Source organism: Cebus imitator, unplaced genomic scaffold (assembly GCF_001604975.1).
Source record: "Cebus imitator isolate Cc_AM_T3 unplaced genomic scaffold, Cebus_imitator-1.0 Scaffold650, whole genome shotgun sequence".
NCBI classification, from domain to species: Eukaryota; Metazoa; Chordata; class Mammalia; order Primates; family Cebidae; genus Cebus; species Cebus imitator.
The window spans coordinates 83793-102790 of record NW_016107965.1 but is presented as its reverse complement, the minus strand read 5'-3'; the positions used below and the strand labels follow the sequence as shown (position 1 = coordinate 102790).

The window sequence follows — 18998 nt, the reverse complement described above, 5'->3', positions numbered from 1 at the left end:
GGGGTTCCACCATGTTGGTCAGGCTGGTCTGGAACTCCTGACCTCGTGATCCGCCCGCCTCATCCTCCCAAAGTGCTTGGATTACAGGTGTGAGCCACCGCGCCCAGCCACACCCTCCCTGTTTGCCTGTGCTGTTGCCAACATGGTGCTTGCTTCTCCATTCGATGCATCCCACATGCTATGTAATTGTTGTTATTTCTTTCTAAGCAACCTTCAATATTTCTGTCAGCCACCTTACTTCTTATGAAATCCTTTTATTGTTCACTCTGTGTATCGCTCTTCAACTTTGGTCAAAATTTTACATTATTTCTTTCTCAGATGATAGGGAACTACATGGCTGTTCAAAATTAATTATGCCCAGCTCTGATCCTGCAGATATCCTCTTTTTGTCAACTCTGGTTTAATATTGTTGTGGAAATGACTTAACTTAAAAATGACATAGGCATTTCCAGGGCAAGACATGCTGTTAGCACTGCACATGTAGACACTGACGCAGTCCCACTGCCTAACGCCAATGGGGAATGCCTGCTTTCCTGTCAAATGATCAAGGAATTCATTTCACTTGGAAGAGTTACACAAACTCTGTAATATCCTTCTCTTAACACAGAAACTCCACTGTTCATCTTATCCCTGAAGTTTTAAAAAACTCATTTTTCTTAGTGTAAGTTTAACCAGTAGCACTAATGGCCATACAATAATCCCCTCAGAGCTCACACAGACTTTCTTCTCATGAAATTATAATATGCTCAATGCCACTGGGATAACTCCATAAAAATTTATCCTGTTCCCTTACGTGTAAATATAGCTAAATAGTTTCAGCGACTAATCTGATTTACTCAGTCTTATGCCTAAAATTTATCTTTCTTCACTGAAAGGGACCACTTCAGGTCTCCTGTCAACAGCTACAACAATCAAGTTTCAAGGTGTTGATGCACAAGATTACATGTCACAGTGAAAATAAGCTGTCAGTCCAGATCAGTGCATTTCCCTGCCCTTGAAAAATCTTAAACTGGGTCAAATTAAAAGGCCTCCAGAAGCAGATGACTGAAAAACACACAATTTGCCCCAGAAGCCCCAGTCAAGCTGATGACTACTCATGTAGACAGCTTCTGCACAAAGGCTGGAAAAGACAGACTAATTTTTTTTAATGACTACTATAGTATTCTTCAGTGATATAATCAAATGCTAAGTAATCATCTTTCCATAGCATAATAAGACTGAGTTTAACCATATTTACTTCCTGGTACAGTTTAAACATATGTATTCAGGTTAGCCTGTGCATTGAAGCTAGCTACACACCACAATTTCAAGATAGGCACACTCACTTAAGACACATATACAGACCACACTGGCCAGACCACTGCTGATTTTCTGGCCAACAAATCTATATATTGTATCACCATCCTATCAACAACACTCAAACTTTGCTTTCCACACAGAGACATTTCAGGATCATAAAAACCCACACCTTTTCTTCTCCCCCAGAAGCTACCTGGACTCTGCTAGATCAGGGTCCCTGCTTGGCAGTAAAACTTCTTCATTCTGTGCTCAATTTTTGGTATCTAATAATCTTTTTCTCTGTCTCTAGGGTTCTCCCCTCTATTAAATTCTAATGCATCTTTCCCTCTCCCCTCAAGTTTAATGGCAATCACCAATCCACACAGTCAACAAGGAAACTTGAGAGTTCATCTTCACCCATCATCCATGCACCTTCCATAGCAAGCATTCTAAAATTGAACGCATACTGTATCACTTGCTTAAAGTCCTTTGATGACTTGCCAAAACATCTTAACACACATGGTAGTTTATGATTTATCCCTAATGCCACCTTCTCTGGCCTAATCTCTCACTAACCCCTCAACAACTACCCTTCATCCACTCTCCTCCTTCACCAGAATGCCTCCTTCATTATTCCCCAGTTTACATACCTAACTAAATCCTCCTAATCCTTAAGGACCAAACACAATCATCACTTAGTATCTTCTCAGAAAGTGATCCTTAGCACCTACTCAGACCTCTACTGACTTGACCAAGTTTTCTTTTCCTAGTCTTCCCATGATATTGTTTATCGCTACCATAGCACTTACAAAGTATACTGAAATACCATACTGTAAGCTACCTTAAAAACAAAGACAATGTCTTTACATCTTTTCTCCTACCACAGTGCCTAACATATATCAAGTACTCAATAAATATTTCTTTACGGAATGAATGAATGATCTCCATATGCTGGACTGTCACTACTTTAATGGTCTAAGAGATCTGTTTCTGAAGGGGGAGAACATTAGTGGTGATGCTCACTGCCTTGTAGGTACCATCTTTTATATAAACTGTGCTGTTAGTCTCACTACAAATGAAGTTAATATAGTTTTACTTACAAGGAAACTGAGACTTAGAACCTCAAAACTACCAAGTAAAAAAAGATTAAAATACAAATTTTTCCACCTCAAAATTCATACTTTCTATGTTTTTTCTTAATAAAGAAAATGAATTTACTTCCTACTGTTATGGAGGCTAAGAAGTCTAAGGTCAAGGGGCTGCATCTGGTGAGGGCCTTCCTGCTGGTGGGGACTCTCTTCAGAGACCCAAGGCAACACAGGTCATCATGCGGTGAGGGGGCTGAGCATCTACTACTTTTTTAGAACAATTTTATTTAAATGTAATTGGCAATACATTTCACATATTTTAGGCACACAATTTTCAGGGCACATCACCAACCCACCTTAGCTGGAGCTGGAAGACCAGCTGGCCCAACCTCTGTCTGGTATAGGTTCCCACTCCAGGGCACATTGCCACCTTGTCTCGGGAACCATCTCTGCCATGAGGGTCTGAAGCGCAGCCACCCTGGGGAGAGGAGAGAGCCAGACATGGGGGCTGACCCTGGCTGGGCCATTCTGGCATGGCTGCCACAATGCGCAAATGTTTTCAAGTCAGCAAACATTTACTGAGCATTTATGATATGTAACATGAACATCTGCAACAAGGACCCCAATAAGACAGCCCCTGAGAAGAACATGTTAAATGGTGCCCATGAAGACCAAAGGACCTTCCCGGAGCTGCAAGGCCAGCAATCCCAGTGGAACGGGTGGAGCTGGCCTCCTCACCTGTTCCAGATTGTGGCCTGACTGCTCTACTACTTCACTGTGATCAGCTTTGAGGTCCTTGTTCCCTTCCTGCTTCACCACTGGGTGCCCACTAACTAGCTCTAACCTTGGGAAAGTGTGGTGCTGGTGCATGGATCTAGAAGAGTGGAGGCGATGGATGGCAGAACATGGCAGAGGCCTGGTGCTGGGTTCACAGCCTCAAGGAGCACAGGGTAGGGCAGAGCAGGTTGGGCCTGGTCCAGGGACCAGCTGCTTACCTGCCAGGCCTTCAGCCACCATTTGACCCCTGCATCTGATAGGGTGAGTAGACAAACCTAAAGCACCTAGAAACATTTAAAGCCCTGCACAGATGTGAATCTTATCAACTGGTGTATCACAGGTGTAATCACAGAAAAGAACCTTAAAACCATCTTTAATTGTGTTCAGAGCTAACCAAAAGACAGAGTAATTTATTCCATTAATAAAAGAATGCACTTTTCAAAAAATAAAATGTACAATTTACACACACACACACACACACACATAATGTATATATATACACCTGAATAAAACAACCAACTCTTTCTGCTACATTTTGCCATTTACTTATGGGTAAAATCTAGAGGGAAAAATAGTTCCCTTCACCTGCTTTGGCAACTTCATGCCTCCTCAAAACATGATTATACACTGTAAGAGTATATAAGAACCTTTAAAGCAAATCAGAACAATCACAGCACTGTAATTAAAGGGACAAACAGACAAGCATAATCCACACGTTTTTCAAGAGATGGGATTTCCAGAGGAAACAACTGATGCCCTGGGAAAGAATCTTGGAAACTCAGACTGATGTCTTAGGATAAAATCTTAAAGACAGGACCTTTTAGCAACACTGTAGTGAAAAGAAAGGCTAGAGGCCGGACACAGTGCCTCATACCTGTAATCCTAGCACTTTGGGAGGTCAAGGTGGAAGGATCACTTGAGCCCAGGAGTTTGAGACCAGCCTGGGCAACAAATGAGACCCCGTATCTACAAAAAATAGGAAAAATTAGCCAGGTGTAGTGGCATGAGTCTGGAGTCCCAGCTACCCAGGAGGCTGAACAATCATTGCACTGGAATTAAAGGGACAACCAGACAAGCATCCACAAGTTTCTCAAGAGATGAGATTTCCTGAAGAACCAATTGGTTGTCCTGGGAAAGAGTCTTGGAAACCCAGACTGATGTCTGAGGACAAAATCTTGAAGACTTTTTAGTCACACTGTAGTAGGGAGAAAGGCTAGAGGTCTCCTCCTCTGGGAGGATCACCTTAGCCCTCGGAGGTCAAAGCTGCAGTGAGACATGATCACGTTAACTACACTCCAGCCTGGGCAACAAAGGGAGACTCTGTCTCAAAAAAAAGAAAAAGAAAGGCTAGAGAGAACAACAGATAAACTGATGCTAAAAAAAAGATGATGAAAAGCATGTTAACAGAATTTTAAGGAAAACATAGCAAAAGGAGATTGCAAACAGAAAAACCAAAACTGAAAAAGAGAGGCCAGGAGAAATAAGCATGTTAATAAACAGGTAAACTAACTCAACAACCAAAGAAAGCCTACACAGAAACCACTTACAGGAAGAACTTAGAACACCCACCAAATAAGGCTTGAGAGAAGGGTTTTGACCTGAAGCCTACAAAAAAATGAATCTGGTTATGTGACTGCAAGAAAAATACTTACCATGAGACCTAGGTTGCTGATAGAGTTAAGTAAAGGCTTTAGACCCAGGGGGAGATGCAGAGAAAAGTTACAAGACAATAACCCTGTTAGTCAAGTCTCATGACCTGGGAACACAAGGGGAAATAAACTATACCTGGAAGGAGCTATTTAATATTTTAAACAAGTGTCAAGCCAAGAAACATGAAACTACCCATTTTTCAACTGTATACGGTTTGAACCCAGAAATGCTCTCATAATATTAAGATTAGCCATAAACCTGACCTCAGTGAACAGGACAATGAATAACAGACTAGTCACTTGAGGTGACTGGAAAGAAAAATCAACTGCTTTTGCCTCTGTGTGGTGACATATAAAGTTAATGCAGGCCAGGCATGGTGGCTCACATCTGTAATCCCGGCACTTTGGGAGGCCAAGGCGGGCGGATCACCTGAGGTCAGGAGTTCAAGACTAGCCTGGACAACATGGTGAAACCTCATTGCTACTAAAAATACAAAAATTAGCCAGGCGCGGTGGCAGGTGCCTGTAATCCCAGCTACTAGCTGAGGCAGGAGGATCTCTTGAACCCAGGAGGCGGAGGCTGCAGTGAGCCAAGATCACACCACTGAACTCCAGCCTAGGCAACAGAGCAAGGTTCTGTCTCAAAAAACAAAAAAAGTTAATACAAATTAAGCAGTTAGCAAAAATCCTAGAAGAGATTTGTTTATGAGATGCTTCTGATCTTCAAGTCTTCACATACTCATCAAGTAGAAAATCACTTCATTTGAGAGATTATCAGCTAACTGGGAATTTCTAAAAATATAAGATCCTACTCAAATTAAATGCCACAAAAGAAGAGCCTGTTACTCTGCAAGTGTGCAGAGAGCTAACTGTCCAAAACACAAGAAATTAGTTCCTGCCACTATACCCAAACTGGTGCAACAGGTTAGGTTTAAGCACTAAGGCAGAACTATAATATTGTCAAACCTACAAACTTTTATTTAAATGCTCTATTTGGGGACAACTACTGGAGGCAAGGGGACAAATCACAGTCCACCCAGAGTTGAAACAAATTTAGCAGAAAAAGGCTTTAAAGCTGTCCTTAGAAAATTATGAGAATTTTGCCTCTCAGAATTTGCCTCTCATTAGCTGAACTGATAAGAGTAAGAAAGAGTTGCTATACAAACTTTTTGAAGGCTCCAGCTAAGAGCTGTCCTTCATATGACTGGGGAAAACTTAAAACATATCCTTGAAGGCCCTACTTTCAACCATCACTCAAATATCTCTAGAGTCCTTGAAAAGCAACTATTAGTCGAATGTAGCGGTAAGGTCAAGACAGAAAGTCTCTGTTTCATCAGTTAGAGCACTAGTATCCTCCTTAAGAGCAGCTTCATAAGAGTTCTGGGGAAAGGCTGGGTTAGTGCATAAAGGAAAGGTGAAGGCCATGTGTAATGGCTCATGCTGTAATCCCAGCACTCTGGGAGGCTTAGGCAGGAGGATCACTTGAGCCCAGGAGTTCAATACCAGCCTGGGCAACATAGCAAGACCCCATCTCTACAAAAAAACTTTAAAAATTAGCTGGGAGTGGTGGCGCATGCCTGTAGTCCCAGCTATTTGGGTCAAAAGAAAGGGCGGGGTCTGGGGGTGGGTACAGAAAGAGAGAGAGAGAGGTGAAAACAAGGATACACATGAGAGTAGACTACTCTGTAAAAGGAGACTACTCCTGAAAGGAAGAAATGAAGGAGTTAAAGGAAATGGGCTAAGGAAGGCCTTTAAAAATGTGAGACACATATGGATACTTAAATTCTGAAAGAAAATAAAAAGAGTACTTAATAGGACAAACTTCCAGAGTCCACAGAGGAGAATTAACTAACCTTGACAGATGAGGAACACACCTTGACTGGCCATCTTTGAAAACCCACCCAGCTTCTAAAATCTACTCTCTCAGAACACAAAATGCACTTAACCCCTCACAAAAAACAAAACATCATGAAGCAAAAAACAGAATTTGACATAACCCTAATTCCACTTCTGCCCTCATTTTCATACTTTTTATTGAATATGAAAAATATTTACACAACAATAGTCATTGAATATTTATTACTTTGCAGACATGGTGCTTATACACATTATGCGGATTAGCTTATTAAATAACAGGATCAGCAACATGGGGTCACCCAGTAAAGCTGCACTTTGCTATCATATCATAACATCTATTGATCACTCATCACTCCAGTATTATTCTAAGCCTCTCTGGGGGGATGGGGGACAGAGTCTCACTCGCCCAGGCTGGAGTGCAATGGTATCATCTGGGCTCACTGCAACTTCCACGTCCTGGGTTCAAGCAATTCTCCTGCCTCAGCCTCCCAAGCAGCTGGGATTACAGGTACCCGCCACCATGCCCAGCTAATTTTTATATTTTTAGTAGAGACAGGGTTTCACTATGTTGACCAAGCTGGTCTCGAACTCCTGACCTCAAATAATCCACGCACCTTGGCCTCCCAAAGGGCAAGGATTACAGGCATGAGCCACCACCTCTGTTTTTAAAAAGGGGCAGATGGGGGGAAGCAAAGCTAAATTTTAATCTCCAGAAGTTTTGGCTTGGCACATCAATCACAAATTTGTCCATTAGTTCAGATGTCCAAAGCTAGACTGGCCAAAGTGTCATGTAATCCACACCACATGGTTAATAACTGACCAGGTCCCTCCATACTCCTAACATCAACCCTCCCAGGAAATGTGTGCCGATTAAACCAAGTGCATCTCCAATTGACATAGTCAGGGCAGCTGTGGGAAAGGGACATGGGCAGGAAAAAAACAAAAAACAAAAAACACTTAATTCAAAACACATACTCAGCCTATTTGACCTAAAACCTGGTCTTAAAGGAATTTACAAATGCTTCCTATATCCTTTTTCCAGCTGAAGGGAAAAATAAGACAAAAAGTAACCACTTGGGGAAAAAAAGAAACTGTTCAAAGGCCTCCAGTCTTCTGTCAAGACACCTAAACAATTTAGGAAGACAGTGTAACACAGAGCTTAGACACAGGAATAAAACACATCTGGTTTCAAATTCCAACTTCCCACACTTAAGAGGATTGTGAGCCCTTGGACAAATGACTTAACTTCTCTGAGATCAATGTTTTCTGATGACAATATGATGATAATATTTGCACTCACCTACTTCACCTTATTATTTTGAAGATTAAGTGAGATGACTTAGGTAAAGAGTTTCTTAAAACTTTGCAAATAGGGATACATAGGATCCACTGTTATAACAGAAGGTACAGGCTGGTGTGGTGGCTCAAATCTGTAATCCCAGCCTTTGGGATTACAGCCAAATCTGTAATCCCTGCCTTTGGGAGGCCAAGGCAGGCAGATAGCGTGAGCCCAGAAGTTCAAGACCAGTCTGGGCAACGTGGCGAGAACCTATCTCTACAAAAATTAACCAGGCATGGTGGCACGGACCTGTAGTCCCAGCTAGTCGGGAGGCTGAAGCAGGAGGATGGCCTGAGCCCAGGGGGCCGAGGCTGCAGTGAGCTATGATCATACCACTGCACTCCAGCCTGGGTGACATAGCAAGGCCCTGTTTTGTTTTGTTTAAAAAATTTTTTAAATCTCTATATCCAGGTATTGGGAGTCAATCAGGGTCTCTCAAAATCAAATACAGGAAAGAACACCTTCAAAGAGAAAGCAGAGTATAAAAACAAAAACAGAGAAAGAACACTCCCTTTACGATGAACTCTCCGTATCCACCCCAGTATCATTCTATCCCAGGTGAAAACGTTTATTAGCTGGGTAAAAGCAATAAATATTTACATAAATCCCTTTACTATTTATAATATATTAAGAATAACCATTAACTGTGTTATATTCACTTTGTTGCAAGTTTAAATTCCAGGATTCAACTAGCATCATTGGTTTGTTGTTCACGTAACATGAATTATCTAATTGATTAAAGACATTAGAGAATCTGTAAAATTCTGGTCCCTACAATTCTGAGCTTTCAATAATACGCTGATAACACCACACAACTTTCAATTCTGAACTTTATTTAGAGGTAACTTACAAACAAAGGCAACTACCAAGAGGTTAGCCCCCTGCACCCCAAAAAAAATGTTGTGAAGAGTTTTATACCCTCCATACAAAACTACTGTAAAAAAAAAAAAAAACATAAAATTTAAATAGGCCAGGCACAGTGACTCACGCTTATAATCCCAGCACTTTGGGAAGCCTAGGTGGGCAGATCACCTCAGGTCAGGAGCTTGAGACCAGCCTGACCAACATGGCGAAACCCGTCTCTACTAAAAATTCAAAAATTAGCTGGATATGGTGGTGGGCGCCTGTAATCCCAGCTACTTCAGAGGCTGAGGCATGAAAATCGCTTGAAGGTGAAGGTTGCAGTGAGCTGAGATCCCGCCACTGTACTCCAGCCTGGGTGAGTCTGTCTCAAACAAAAAACAAAAACAAAAAAAAAAGAATAACTGGCTGCTAGTGTTCTTGGAGCTAGACAGTACAAAAGGGGTGGGAGTTTCACCATTTAAAGATGTAGCCAATCCCCTCAGTTTCAGATGGGCATTCCTATACCACTTTCCACAGCACCAGGTATTCCTGGGTCTGCAGACAGCTTGGCTTTCTCCATAAGATAAATTTTGACTTTTGTGAAGTTGGGGGAAGAACACTCATCTGCCTGCCTAGGAATAGGCATGTATAGAACTTTTCACAGGCTTTAAACCACTTGCTGCTTTCAGCTTCACATATTGCCTGTACTCTCGGAGAGACCTGGAAACTTCAATGCCTGAATCTTTCTAGATATATGGCTAGAATCATGCAAGGAATTGGTATTCGCCTATGCAGATATTTTATATTCCATTTTCTCAGCTAGTTAATCTACTCCAACCACCTTCCATTTCCCTGACATTTTTTGACACCACTTATTTGCTGTCTCCTGTTCTTTCTGCTCTTGCAGATTTATGCTGTTTTTATTCCCTTACTTGCTGTGCCTGGGGCTTGGGGACAGAGCAGAAATAAACATGTCTGTTCAATTCAAGCTTGAATTTTCATGCTTAAAAAGAAGACATAGTCCTTGAATAGTTTGTATCTGATGCTAATATACATCCTGGGTGCATTTATTTCATGAAGCCTGAAGTTTACAGAGTTTGGGGACTCCACTTTATGAGCACAGAACTGGGTATGACGTCCAATATTCAATTTAGAATGAGAAAATAAATCATAAACCTTAACAAACTGGCAAAAGCCACAAACATAGCCTAGAAAAATAATAATATTTGTTATGACAGTTTTTTTCAGTTTGTTTCCAGATAAAAGTCACATGAGGCCAATCACGGTGGCTCACACCTCAGCACTTTGGGAGGCAGAGGGAAGTTCAAGACCACCCTGGCCAACATAGTGAAACCCTATCTCTATTAAAAATACAAAAATTAGCCAGGCATAGTGGTGCACACCTGTAATCCCAGCTACTCAGGAGGCTGAGGCATAAGAATTGCTTGAACCAGGGAGATGGAGGTTACAGTAAGCTGAGTCACACAACTGCACTCTGGCCTGGGCGACACAGTGAGACTAGGTCTCTAAATAAATAAATAAATGTCACATGACATGAAAATCACCATGTTAAACTGTATAGCTCAGTAATTTTTAGCACAGTCACAGTGCTGTACAACCATCACCAATATCTAATTCCAGAACATTTCCATCACCCCAAAAAACCTCTATGCATGACTAGCAACCCGAGAATCTCCTTTCTGCCTCTCTATGGATTTGCCAAGTGGTATTATACAATATGGCATTTTGTCTGGCTTCTTTCACTTAACCTCATTTTTTGAGTTTATCCATACTTATAGCACACATCATCAGCACTTTATTCTCTTTTATGGCTGAATAATATTCCACTGTATAGAAATGCCGTATTTTTTTATCCATTCAGTTGACAGACATCTGAGTTGTTTCCACCCAACTATTTTGGCTATTACGAATAATGCTACTATGTACAAGATTTTGTGTAAACATGTTTTCAGTTCTCTTATGTATATACCTAGGAATGGAATTGCTGAGTCATACAGTAACTATGTTTAACTTTTCAAAAAACTGCCAAACTGTTTAGCACAATGGTTGAACTATTTACATTCCCATCAACAATGTATGAGGGTTCCAATTTCTCCACATCCTTGCTAACATTTGTTATTTTCCCATTATTATAACCCTTCTAGTGGGCGTGAAGTGGTATCCCATTGTGGTTTTCATTTTCATCTCCCTAATGATTCATGATATTGGGCATCTTTTCACGTGCTTTTTGGCCACTGATATATCTTCTTTGGAGAACTGCCTATTCAAACCCATTGCCTTTTTTTTTTTTTTTTTTTTGAGATGTGGTCTCATTATGCTCCCCAGGCTGTCCTCAAGGGATCCTCCCACCTCAGCCTCTTAAGTAGCTGAGACTATAGGCATATGCCAACACACCTGGCTAGCTGCCCATTTTAAAACTGGACTGTTTGTCCTTTGGAGTTTTAAGAGTTCCATGGCCAAGTGCGGTGGCTCACGCCTGTAATCCCAGCACTTTGGGAGGCCAAGACGGGTGGATCACCTGAGGTCAGTTCAAGACCAGCCTGGCCAACATGGCGAAGCCCCATCTCTACTAAAAATAAAAAAAAATCAGGCCAGGTGCTGTGGCTCACGCCTGTAATTCTAGCACTGAGAGGCCGAGGAGGGTGGATCACTTGCAGTCAGGAGTTCAAGACCAACCAGGCCAATATGGTGAAACCCTATCTCTACCAAAAATATAAACATTAGCTAGGCGTTGTGGCACACGCCTGTAATCCCAGCTACTGAGGAGACCAAGACAGAAGAATCGCTTGAACTCAGGAGGTAGAAGTTGCAGTGAGCCAAGACTGTGTGCCACTGCATTCCAGCCTGGACAACAGGGTGAGACTCTGTCTCAAAAAAATTTAGCCGGGCATGGTGGCGTGCACCTGTAGTCCCAGCTACTCAGGAGGCTGAGGCAGGAGAATCACCTGAACCCAGGAGGCGAAGATTGCAGTGAGCTGAGATCGTGCCACTGCACTCCTGCCTGGGTAACAGGGCAAGACTTTCCCCCCCGACTCAAAAAAAAAACAAGAGTTCTTTATATATTCTGTGTACTATTCTGTATAGTAGACCCTTATGAGGTATGATTTTCAAATATCTTCTCCCATTCTATGAATTATCTTTTAACTTTCTTGTTAGTGTCCTTTTGGACACAGAGGTTTTTAATTCTGACAGAGTCTAGGCTGGATGCAGTGGCTAATAACTGTAATCCTGCCACTTTGGCAGGCTGAGACAGGAGGATCTCTTGAGCCCCGGAGTTTGAGACCAGTCTGGGCACTATAGTGAGACCTCATCTTTACAAAAATAAGTAAGATTTTTTTTTTTTAATTGACAGAATCCAAGGTCTTGTGTTTCCATCTAAGAAGGTTTTTTCTGAGACCGAGTCTTGCTCTGTTGCCGAGGCTGGAGTGCAGCGGCAAGATCTCAGTTCACTGCAATCTCTGCCTCCCAGGTTCAAGCAATTCTCCTGCCTCAGCCTCCCAAGTAGGTGAGATCACAGGCACCCTCCACCGCCACTGGCTAATTTTTATATTTTTAGTAGAGATGGGGTTTCATCATGTTGGCCAGACTGGTCTAGAACTCCTGGCCTCAAACAATCCACCCTCTTGACCTTCTAAAGTGCTGAGATTACAGGCCACCACACCAAACCATCCAAGAGACTTACGGCTTTCATTGTTACATTTACTCTTTAATCCATTTTGAGTTAATTTTCACATATGAGGTAGAGACTCAACTTCATTCTTTTGCATGTGGAAATCCAGTTGGTCCAACACCATTATTTATTTGTTTACTTTTTCTTGAGATGGAGTCTCGCTCTTTTGCCCAGGCTAGAGTGTAATGGCACAATCTTGGCTCACTGTAACCACTGCCTACCAGGTTCAAGTGATTCTACTGCCTCCGCCTCCCCAGTAGCTGGGACCACAAGCATGAAACACCACACCTGGCTAATTTTTGTATTTTTAGTAGAAACGGGGTTTCACCTATTGGCCATGCTGGTCTCGAACTCCTGACCTCAAATGATCTGCTCATCTCAGCCTCTGAAATTACTGGGATTACAGGCGTGAGCCACCACCTGGCCCCAAAGCCATTTTTTTTTTTTTTTTTTTTTTTTTTTTGAGACGGAGTTTCACTCATGTTACCCAGGCTGGAGTGCAATGGCGCGATCTCGGCTCACCGCAACCTCCGCCTCCTGGGTTCAGGCAATTCTCCTGCCTCAGCCTCCTGAGTAGCTGGGATTACAGGCACGCACCACCATGCCCAGCTAATTTTTTGTATTTTTAGTAGAGACGGGGTTTCACCATGTTGACCAGGATGGTCTCGATCTCTTGACCTCATGATCCACCCGCCTCGGCCTCCCAAAGTGCTGGGATTACAGGCTTGAGCCACCGCGCCCGGCCCCCAAAGCCATTTTTTAAAAAGACTAATCTTTCCCCATTTAATGGTTTTTGGACCCTTGTCAAAAAAAAAAAAAAAAAACTGACCACAAATGTATGAGTTTATTTTTGGACTTTCAATTCCATTCCATTGATCTATATCTCAATTCTTATACCAGCACCACACTTTCCCTTGAGTTTTTTTTTTCTTTTCTGAGACAGAGTTTCGCTCTGTCACCTTGGCTGGAGTGCAGGTCTCGATCCTGACTCACTACAAAGTCCACCTCCCACGTTCAAACCATTCTCCTGTCTCAGCCTCCCGAGTAGCTAGGATTACAGGCAGACGCCACCAAATCCAGCTAATTTTTTTTATTTTCAGTAGAGACAGGGTTTCACCATATTGGCCAGGCTGGTCTTTAACTCCTGACCTCAAGTGATCCGGCCGCCTCTGCCTCCCAAAGCTCTGGGATTACAGTCATAAGCCACTGCATCCGGCTCCCATGAGTTTTATAATGTTACTTCTATAGTGATAAAAGAAAAATAATTCAGTCCTTCAAGCATAGCTGAACATATTTTTGTTCTTATTGTTGCTGTCTGAGATAGTCTCGCTCTGTCACTCAGGCTGGAGTGCAGTGGTGCAATCTTGGCACATTACGACCTCTGCCTCCCGGATTTAACTAATTCTTGTACCTCAGCCTTCAAGTAGCTGGGGTTACAGGTGTCCGCCACCATGCCAAGCTAGTTTTTGTGTTTATAGTAGAGACAGTGTTTCATGCTGGTCAGGCTGGTCTTTAACTCCTGACTTCAGGTGATCAGCCCACCTCGGCCTCCCAAAGTGCTGAGATTACAGGTGTGAGCCACCACGCCCACAAAAATTGGCGTGGTTTTTGTAATTTTATTAAAGACATGGTTTCATCATGTTGGGCAGGCTGGTCTCAAACTCCTGACATCAAGTAACCTACCTGCCTGCCTCGGTCTCCCAAAGTGCAGGGATTACAAGTATAAGCTACCACGCCCAGCCTGTTGTTATTATTGATGACTTAGAAAAGTTTTCTTTTAGCACAGGGCCATTACCAGTAATGTTCCCCCCCCCCCCCCAAAAATAAGACTTTTTATTTGCCACTATTATAAGTCTGAACTTTAAACAGATTCTTGGACTGGTGGTTCGTATCCATCAGCTCGTTCAACTTTAGCACCTGTCTCATCCCCAGTGGCTTTTCCAGAACTACTGCCTTCACCATGAAGCTCCATGAGTTTTCCCAATTCAAACTTGGGCTTCTTCAGCATTTTTACTTTTCTAACGAAGACATCATGGAGAGGATAAATAGATTGGCAAGCATTTTCTATGTCTTTTCCAATGCTGTCTGGAATCAATTTATTGACCACTTCTTTCAAGTCATTTGTCTGCACCTCTCGGGTCATGATTTCCATCACCTTCTTCCGGATTTGGCGGACCTGTTGGTGCTGAGCATAAGAGGTCTTCCGTATCTGATTGTTCCGTTTTTTAGTAAAACCAACACAGAACAGACGAAGCAAGTAACCATCGGTAGTCTTGACATCAACGTGAGCTTCAATCATTGTCTGCCATTTTTTGACCATGGAGCACATTTTGTCACGGGTAAGATCCACGCCATAGAAGTTAGGCAGTTTTTGCCCTGAACATCTTCAGTAATTAGCTTGAATTTCCTAAATGCAACTGCATCATTCTGCAAATCAGCAAGACTAACTTCAAACACTCGACCCTTGAGGCCATCAGATGCAATTTTGGTTCCTTGGGTCCTGGTGACTAGCGTCTTTCCAATATTTCTTATATTGAACATAGCGGGTGCTTTCACATCATACCAATCTTTCTTAGAAAATGGATCAACCACTTTCTTCTTGGCTCCCTTTTTGCCGCCTTTCGTAAGGCGCTTATTCTTGCCAACCGCCATGGTGCTCACCAGTAATGTTATATAAACTTTTAGGACTATGGTCAAACCTAGGAAAATTATTAAAAAGTTTCTTTCATATGAAGCCATAAAATTTTAAAGAATTTTCCCCAGACTGGTTTTTGGCATCAAATCTTGTTTTTCCTCTATTAACCACACACTTTGGGTGCCAGATGCCATAGGACACATTCATATTGCTAGATCACCTCTAGCTTTGCAGGTTTCTGTCACCATGCCACATGAGTTAGCACAACAGAGAGAATATTCCTAGAAACTATCTCCATACTGAGATGGCTAGTAATACCCTGACTGTAGACAGAGAGACTGTGAACCACATAAACGTATCCTGCTAAAATCCAACTAAATATATCTTCAAGTCAATTTCCCCATAGCCAGACCCCAAAAGTGCCCACAGCCATTCCAATGCCACCCAACATAAGGAAAAGTGTAACAAAGGGGAAGTGGGGTAAAAAGACAGCTTTCTTAGCTGACTGTGGTTTAGATTAACTTACATTTGCAAATTCTTCAAAAATATGTGACCACATACTGGCAAAGTTCTGTTTCTTGATCTGGGTGCTGGTTATATAGGTGCTTTCAGTTTGTGAAAAATCTTAAACTACACACTTATAATCTTTGCACTTTTCTCATTCATTTATTATATGCCAATAAAACTTTTTTTTAAATAACCAGGTGAACACATTGCTAGGGTCCCTCCCAGATCCTCAGATTAGGTCTTAAAAATTAAGCTTCAGGCTGGGCATGGTGGGTCACACCTGTAATCCCAGCACTTTGGGAGGCTGAGGCAGGTGAATCACTTGAGGCCAGGAGTTCAAGACCAGCCTGGCCAACGTGGCAAAACCCTGTCTCTACGAAAAATACAAAAATTAGCCAGGTCTATTGGTGCACATCTGTAATCCCAGCTACTTGAGAGGCTGAGGCAGGAGAATCACTTGAACCCAGGAGGCAACGGCTGCATTAGGCCAAGATCACGAGACTGCACTCCAGTCTGAGCGACAGAGACTCATTTCAAAAAAATGAAAAGAAAATCAAGCTTCATTAGTTTCAAAGAGATAATAGCAAACTGGATTATCACAAGATATGGTGTCTAATACCAACTATACCATGAACTACCCATGGGACTTGGAGAAGACGCATATACCTCCTCAAGCAATTTTCTCATCTAAAACGGGAAAGTTTAAGTTAGACTGTAAACTCTAAGACCTCTTTCCAGTAGTCATTTAAGAAATACCTCCCAGGCCGGGCGCGGTGGCTCAGGCCTGTAATCCCAGCACTTTGGAAGGCTGAGGCGGGTGGATCACGAGGTCAAGAGATAGAGACCATCCTCATCAACATGGTGAAACCCCGTCTCTATTAAAAATACAAAAAATTAGCTGGGCATGGTGGTGCGTGCCTGTAATCCCAGCTACTCAGGAGGCTGAGGCAGGAGAATTGCCTGAACCCAGGAGACGGAGGTTGCGGTGAGCCGAGATCGCGCCATTGCACTCCAGCCTGGGTAACATGAGTGAAACTCCGTCTCAAAAAAAAAAAAAAGAAAGAAATACCTCCCAAGTGCCTCCTTAGTATTTAGCATTACATTAGGTAAATGAAACAGGCACACAATCCCTGCCCTGAAGGCGCTCCTCATCTAGTAGGGATTAAAAAACAATGAGCAGCATTAGGTAAAAACTAATCTGAAATCTGAATAAATATGGATTTTAGTTAACAAGAGTGTACCAATATTGGTTCCTTAATTATAACAAATGTACCATACTAATGTAAGACATTCGTTAATAGGGAAAACTGGTTGTGGAAATACAGGACTCTACACTATCTTCAGATTTAGAGCTCGTTAGATTTACAGATTTTTCTGTACCTCTAAAACTATTCTAAAATCAAAAGTTTATTTTTCAAAAGATAATAAACAGATAAATAAGTGAATAAAGAAATTGTGTTCAGTCCTCTGAAGTTAACAGGATATTATAGACGTAGCATAATGAGAGGAAAGACTACTTTAGACAAACTAGTTAGGAACTCTTTGAGATATTACAACTGACACAGAAAAATAAGAAGCAACAAGAGAAAGAAAATTCCTTCAAAATAAAGAATACATATAAAGGCCCTAAGGCGGAAAAGAGATGGGCCTTTTCAAGAAGTTAAAAGAAAATCCATGTGACTAACACATAATGAGCAAAGGAAAGCCCAGTCAATCGTGCCAGATTATACAAGGTCTTGGATAGTGTTTATTTCATTCTAAGTATAATGGAAAGACACTAGAGGAAGCAAGGAAGTAAAATCAGCCAATTCCCTTTTTTCTTTTTTTTAAATTTTTTTACTTTATTTTACTACACTTGATCTTAGCCAAAATACTTTTTATTTTTTAATTCATGAAGCTACTCTGTGGAGAATGAATTGTAGATGGTTAAAAAAAACAATGAGGCTGGGGTGGGGGCTCACACCCGTAATCCCACCACTTTGAGAGGCCGAAACGGGCAGATCAGGAGGTCAGGAGATAGAGACCATCCTGGCCAACATGGTGAAACCCCATCTCTACTAAAAACACAAAAATTAGCTTGGTGTGGTGGCGTATGCCTGTAATCCCAGCTACTCAGGAGACTGACACAGAAGAATCACTTGAACAAGGGAGTCGGAGGTTGCAGTGAGCTGAGATAGCGCCACAGCACTCTAGCCTGGCGACAGAGTGAGACTCCGTCTGAAAAATAGGGGAACACTAACATTCTTTTATTCTTAAACTTGAATTATAATATTTTTTCAATACAAAAATCATTCCAGAGAATTCAAGAATTAAATTCACATATTTATATGAATTATTCAGATAGTGTCTGCGTTCTTTTTACCAATCTGCTTCTCTATGACCTTTTTAATCCTTTATCAACATATTTATGGATTTTATACTTTAATAAGCTATCATAACTCTTCTAGAGGCTGTTGAAAATTTGTATGCCATTTGTTAAGTGCTCCGTAATAAAATTCCTGGAAATTTAAAGGTAGAACACAAAACAAATTACAAAAGCTGAAAAATTGTAACTATTAGATTAATATACCAAAGAATAAATAGTCCAATCCAAAAAAAGCAAAAAGTAGCAGTACCTGCTGCACTGCCACCACCTGTGACAACTGTTTTTTCTTTTTTTGTTCCTCAGCTGGAAAACAATTTTTTAAATGGCTGCAAATTCTTTGAAAATTCTTCCATCAAGAGATAGAAGTTTATATTCCCTCTTGTTGAATCTAGAATAGCCTGTAACTAACCTGTTTTGTGACCAGTAAAATGTAGCAAGGACTTCCTAGGCTAAGACAGAAAAGGAGATGTAACTTTCACTTTGTTCCCTGGACAATTCCTGCTGGTGCCCTGAGCCAGCCTTGTTATCAGTGTAACTGCCCTGAAGCTGCCATAAACCAGCCCATGTAAAGAGACCACATGGAGGCTCTGACACGACCTGAAGCCTGAAGCGAGAGATATATCAAGCCAACCCCCAGCTATTCCAGTTCCAGCCACCATCTGAATAAACATACAACAGACTCTGGGCCAAAATGACCCAACTGAGCCCCTTCCCAAATCCCTGACCCACAGAAACCATGAGATAATAAAATTAGGGTATTTTTTTGGGAGAGGGGGGCCTCTAAGTTTTAGAGTCTTTTTGTGTATGTCTGCTGTGCTCACACCTGTGAACAGCTACTGCACATCAGCCCAGGCAACATAATGAGACCTCATTCCTCAAAATAATAATAATTAAGAAAAATATAAAAGTGGGCAAGACGACGAGGAGGGGAATAATTGTATATGCATGTCTTTTTTTTTTTTTTTTTTT

At 41.7% G+C, this 18998-nt stretch overlaps 1 protein-coding gene and 1 pseudogene across 2 annotated transcripts in view; both read right to left on the bottom strand.

The window, feature by feature from the left end:
* The window catches only part of SMURF2 (SMAD specific E3 ubiquitin protein ligase 2), a 122662-nt gene that overhangs the window by 83959 nt on the left and 19705 nt on the right, over positions 1–18998 (bottom strand). The gene's annotated exons all lie outside the window — the stretch shown is intronic.
* Positions 14343–15200, bottom strand: LOC108295564 (annotated as a pseudogene). The gene has a single exon (XR_001821447.2). The product of XR_001821447.2 is annotated as a 40S ribosomal protein S3a-like (transcript).